The sequence below is a fragment of the Pollicipes pollicipes genome, unplaced genomic scaffold (assembly GCF_011947565.3).
Source record: "Pollicipes pollicipes isolate AB1234 unplaced genomic scaffold, Ppol_2.1 Scaffold_7261;HRSCAF=8764_pilon_pilon_pilon, whole genome shotgun sequence".
Taxonomy (NCBI): Eukaryota; Metazoa; Arthropoda; class Thecostraca; order Pollicipedomorpha; family Pollicipedidae; genus Pollicipes; species Pollicipes pollicipes.
The window spans coordinates 47,697,976-47,703,975 of NW_023597054.1; the positions used below are offsets into that span (position 1 = coordinate 47,697,976).

A 6,000-nucleotide genomic window follows, 5' to 3' on the forward strand; every position below is an offset into this window, starting at 1 on the left:
GCCCGTGCCCGTCCCGGTCCCGATCCCGGTCCCGCCCCGTGCCCGTGCCCGATCCCGGTCCCGTGCCGTCCCGGCCGCTGACCTGAGCGCCGAGGTGCGCACCACGGGCGGCTGACTGTTGAGCAGGCCGGTGACGGTGGCCTGCAGGAACGACTGCGTCTGCGTCACGTTCATGACAGCGCCGAACCGGCTGGCTGTCACCAGACACTGTCCCAGCAGGAACGGGGAGGCACCTGCCGCGGGGCGACGGCGCGTCACGGACAGGCACGGTCGGATGGGCGGGTCGTGTACGTGACGCACGCGAGTCAAGCAGGATACAGCAGACGATCATACTGAATCGTCATCGACCTGGCCTTCTTTTCAATCAACTGCTTAGTTTTTCCAAGAGCTTGGCACGACAGTATGACAATATTCTCCCCAGTAGGTGGCAAGGACGTTCATCCCTTCGTCATGCCATTGCATCCCCAACCCGGGGTTCACTGGCCATTGTTCCTCCCCTCGCTCAGAATGAGTCGACTGGCAACGAGCCGGACAGCGGCTTAACAAACCGGGCGGAAGGGTCAAAATATCAGGTTTGAGGCCAAACGGCGACCATCAACAGCCACCAATACGTCATGGAGGCGTAAGTGAACGATGGGCCAGAAGTCTGGCAGCATGAATCTATTTTCCCCATCTTTGGCGCCCAGCTGGACGAATTTTGGAACACTGTGGCACGACCATGTACAGAGCATTAACACAGTAAGCTTAACCACGGACCTCACTTGGCCTGTTCATGAAGTGGAGACAAGCTGGCGACAATTCCGACGCAATTTAAGAACGTGATTATGCTATGGCATGCATTCCATGCGCTATCACTATTACCAGTATTAAAGTAGTTCTGAGCATCACGACACATAACGGAGAAGACACATATGAAATCAGAAAGGAAAGGAAGGTAGACTTCGGCTCAAAGCTACGGTTGAACACCACTTAAGTGTCACATATCGTTATCCAGTACGACGTACCATCCACTCGCAGGTCGGCAACCACAAGTTCTCCAGGAAAGCCCATCAGGTCGAACTGGATCTTGCTCTCGGAGAGCTGCTCAGGAGCTGTCGACAAAACAGCCCGGCTAGTCGGCAGACAAACAGTCAGCCGTTCATCGGCCAGACACCGCCGGCCCACCCCAGCGCGCCGCTCTCCAGCACCCCGCCGCAGCGCGCCGCTCCCAGCAACCCCACCCCAGCGCGCCGCTCCCAGCACCCCAGCCCAGCGCGCCGCTCCCAGCACCCCACCCAGCGCGCCGCTCCCAGCACCCCCACCTCAGCGCGTCGCTCTCAGCACCCCCACTCCAGCGCGCCGTTCTCAGCAGCCGCCATCTGTCAGGCCATACTCGAAACGCAAGTCAAAGGGCAGACTCAGCGTCACCCTTGCGCAGGCCGCTTATGCACAGGCCTGATGGAAGGCGCGAAGCATCTCGTCGCAACAGTGATGAAACCGAGCGCCCCAAGTTTCTCCACGGTCACCGGCTGAACCGCCCCAAGTCTCCCCACGATCACCGGCTGAGGCGCCCCAAGTCCCTCCACGGTCACCGGCTGAGGCGCCCCAAGTCTCTCCAAGGTCACCGGCTGAGGCGCCCCAAATCTCTCTACGGTCACCGGCCGAGGCGCCCCAAGTCTCTTCACTGCCACCAGCTGGGGAGCTCAATGTAACGCGTCCCGGACCCTCGACTGCCGTCTCATGACGACGGTTACCTGAGCGCTGCAGACGATAATGGCCTGCATGCAGGACTCGTGGATCTTCCACCAGTACGGGTGACCCTGCTGGCGGGAGAGCGCAGCCTCCTGCATGTGCCGCGAGATGGCAGTGCAGACGGCCCGGATCGACTCGTCCTCGAACTCGCGGCACAGGCTCTGCGGGGTGGGAGCGGGCGGTTGGGTGGCGCCGCGGCCGAGGCGGGGCCGGACCTCGGGTACGCTGCTCGGACACCGAGCCCGGGCGGGCAGCTGGGGTCGACACGGGGTGGCGGGGAGCGGCCCGCCGCACGCCCCGAGGCGGGCAGCGTCGGGCAGGAGCTCTCCCGCCCGCGGCCGTGAACGACGGCGGCGAGCCATCTGCGTCGACGCACGCCAAACACGGATTGCCGCCGCACCGCTTCGGCGAAGCGTTGGCCATAACACACGAACGCGGGCGAGGCGTAATCGGAAGCGCAGGGACACCCATACAAACGTCACGCACGTGTATGCCAACTGGAAAAGAAGACCAAGTTCCTTTACTGTACCCCATATTGGCTGACGCAGACTGCCAATGGCTCGAAGCGATATCCTATGACCTGTAGAAGGCGTGCACACGTGCCGGCGGCTTACCACAAGCAGGTCCCGGGCGGAGACCCGCACCGAGTAGCTGAACGTCTCCTCGTCCTCGTCTTCTACGAACTGGTTGGGGTCGTGTGACCACGTGGCAATCTGAAGCATCGGTGCGACGGACACCATTAGCACCGCAGTCGCCAGTCATTCAATACACGTTGACCACCTTTTTCGTACTTATACACTCAAGACATATTTTTTGTTTTTCTCTTGTCTAATGTGCCTGTCTTTCTCCTTGAACCATTTCGACTCACAACCCCAATGATCCACCCCAACCAAGCGCACTGTTCCTCCGTGATCTGGCCATAGACGATGCTGTAGTACACGAGGTCATCCCTGGCCCTTGCTTCACCGAAGCTCCTGGAACTTTGGGCGTCTCCCACCAGCCACTGCTGACCGAAGTCGAAAATTACTTGTACACCAATTCTCAACGATCGATAAACCTGGGCCTGTAAACAGCAAAACAGGACTGACGAGATGAGTTGTTTCACGCACGAACTGATGACACAACCAGCCAGAACAGGTGGCATGAAATAACACTTGCGGTTCACTGAATGGGGCACCACTTAATATTAATTCAGGTTCCAAAACATAATAAAGAAGGCCCAGGGGGTGACACCAGCCCGAAATAATCAACGAGTGTCTTTACAGAACCAAGAGTTGGATCTGAGAGATTGGACACGGGCCACAAGGACGCCCTTTTGACCTGCTCCCGCCCCCATCCAGCGGCCGCGCGGGACCACGCCCGCGCCGAGAGCGGTCCAGGCCGCCGGCGTACCGTCCGAGTCGGTCGGGTCGTTGTGCTCCTCCAGGTCGTTGATGTGTGAGCGGACGTAGAGCACGGCGCTAGAGGTGAGCGTGCTCCACACCGGCGCCAGGATCTCGCCCATCCACTGCACCGTATGCTTCGGCATGTTCTTCACCAGCATCGTGATGGCTGCGGCAGGCGCGACGGTCAGTCGCAGCAGAGATGGGAGAGATCGCGTGAACACCCCCGGCGCGGCGTTCACGTCCGACCGGTGCGCAGCTTTCAAAGCCATTGCAAATGATGGAGCTGAACCGGATCGCCATTGATGCGCATACCGCACGAAACCCACTGAAGCGTCACGAGAAGCGTCACGAGGCGACACGAAGCTCGCAACGAAACAGCGCTGAGTTTGGCGGCTCACGCCAGCCACCGACCATCGGCGACACAGAACACGTCACCCTGCCGCCACATCTCCCCTGCCGACTCACTTTTCAGGACCCTCCATCTTGAGCCTGAGTCGAGGAGCTAGCCCGTTATGGCACGCTGAGGCTCTGACCAGCGCCTCGTGAACTTGGCAGCACGGGCACCAGCAGGCTCTTGGCCAGGTTTGCGGTCGTACTCGGCCACGGTGGCGATCAACGCCGCGCACGTGTGGAAGATCTCCACGGCCGCAGGCTGCGGGTCCGGATCGAGTAGCGCTGCCGGCGGAGGGGCACGTGAGAGCGGCGCTGGGGGCGCCGGCGCCAGGGCAGGGGGCACCGGCTCGGTCGGGAGCATCGCCACCGATACGATCCGGCGACCTCAAACCATAGACAGCGGACAATGCCAAGACATCGCGAAAGCAAGCGCAAGACAGAATAGGGGGCCAGATAAGCTCAGCCTGCTTTCCACAGCACATACTAACGACGAGCCAGGCTCATAACCAGCCCTCCTGGTGAGCAGGCCTGACCAGACCAGCGACACCAGCCCAGCGCACAGTCGGGCCCCCGTCCCCGAACGCACTCGCCGCCGGCGCCCAGCACGTACGTCCGACTCGACGAAGATACGGTAGCACTCGGCCAGGAGGACGGGCGCCACCTGGGAGACGTGCGCGTCGGTCAGGTCGCGCGAGAACTCGGTCAGCACGCGCATGGCGCCATGCACGGCGTGCTCGTCGCCGCTCTTGAGGCACGCCATCAGGATGTCGAACAGCTCGGGCCACTGCTCGGGCCAGTCCCAGTGCGCGATCGAAGAGAGCGCGTACGCCACCGAGGCGCGCACCTTGCTGATGGACTCCTTCAGGCCCAGCGGCAGCACCTGCCGGGCGAGGCGGTGAGGTGAGGTGGTGAGGGTTGCGGCTATGCTGTCAGGCGACGCGGCGATCAGTGGCCGGCGAGAGTACCGCCGGGTCCGGGCATTGAGCATCAGATGTGAGAAACAGCAGCCGTGCACGACCGGGTCACCTCGGGACGTCGTCACATGCGGTGTCGTGCCCTGTGTCAGCAAAGCTCGGCTTAATTCGGCTCTTGTGTAGTCAACACCATGAGTTAAAGGTCATGCTGACAGTTATCGACCTTGAACGCAGCGGGAGGCGCTGATTAAACAATGTTGGAGCTTATCCAACAGGCACACATGGTTATGTTGTCAACACTCGTTTCAAGTTGTGCTTATGATCAGCTCGAATGCCATGTCATAGTCATATGTACATGGCTGAAAAAGAACAGGGTCTCAGGGCATTTCATACGGATATATTATTGAGTCGGTTCCGGCTCCCGACCCGTCGTGGAAGGGATCATTCCGAATAACTTCAGACGCCACATCTATGTTTCGAGTGGACTTCGATTCCGATATCGGCCAAGTAGTAGCAGTTTCGGTGACGAGGAACTTGATGGACTTCGTTACAGCTTGTGTAGGAGAAAAATTAGGCCACAGGACAGCATAAAATCTAGGCTAACTTTTTGATTCACGCCTGAAGGCTGCCAAAGATTGATTTCGCCTGGTTGTAACATTTCCATTTCAGTCGAACCATTACTGATTCTAGCTCACAACTTTGGCGCAACTTCGACTCTGACCCATGTAAACCATAAAAGGCATCATCGCATCCTGATGTAACAAAATTTGCTTGAAAACGGAATCAACACCGATTTCAAGACAAATCAAGCACTGGCCTGGGTCCGGAATCCAGCGGAACGCCAACCAAATCACAAAAGGCCGGACAACAAACGGAGACATCGCAAGTACATCAACCCTGTTTGGAATCACCCAAGATCCAGGGGCCATCACGCAAAGTTTTGCAAACAAGATGATCAAATTACACACCAGAGCTAGTTTTTTTCCTTTACTGGAGTCCATCACTCATATTCCCTGGCGGCAACGCGCGTGCGCGTGAAGCTGCCGAAGAGCGCGCGCCGAAACGGACGCGTTGCTCACCTGCCGGATGAACGTTTTGGTTTGTTCGCTGGGCTCGGGCGGCTGGAACTTGTCGCTGGCTGGCGTCCAGTGCGTGTCCACGTACTGGCGCAGCATCACAGAGGCCAGCTGGCGCATCGGCAGCGCGCAGTGGACGTCCAGTGTCAGCTCCGACAGGTGTCGGCCGTACTCTGCACAGGCAGGCAATCGTTCAGGCATGTGAGGTGTCAGCTCCGACAGGTGTCGGCCACCACTCTGCACACAGGCAGGCAATGGCCCAGACATGTCAGGTGTCAGCTTTGATAGGTGTCAGTCACACCCCATTCACAGGTGGGCAACCATTCAAATAAGGCAGGTGTCAGCAATATGGTATGGACATCTAGTTGATGATGGCTCGATACACCTTACTGCGGCCATCCACATCCACTGCCTGCCCCTGTGGCCAGGCGACAGGATGAAGGACTCCCACCTGTCAGTCCTGGATCTGATCCCAAATAGCATGATCAATTTGGCTTGAGC

At 59.1% G+C, this 6,000-nt stretch overlaps 1 pseudogene; it reads right to left on the minus strand.

Annotated features, from left to right (window-relative positions):
* LOC119111551 (importin-9-like) overlaps positions 1-6,000 on the minus strand; it is a 31,805-nt pseudogene that overhangs the window by 7,192 nt on the left and 18,613 nt on the right.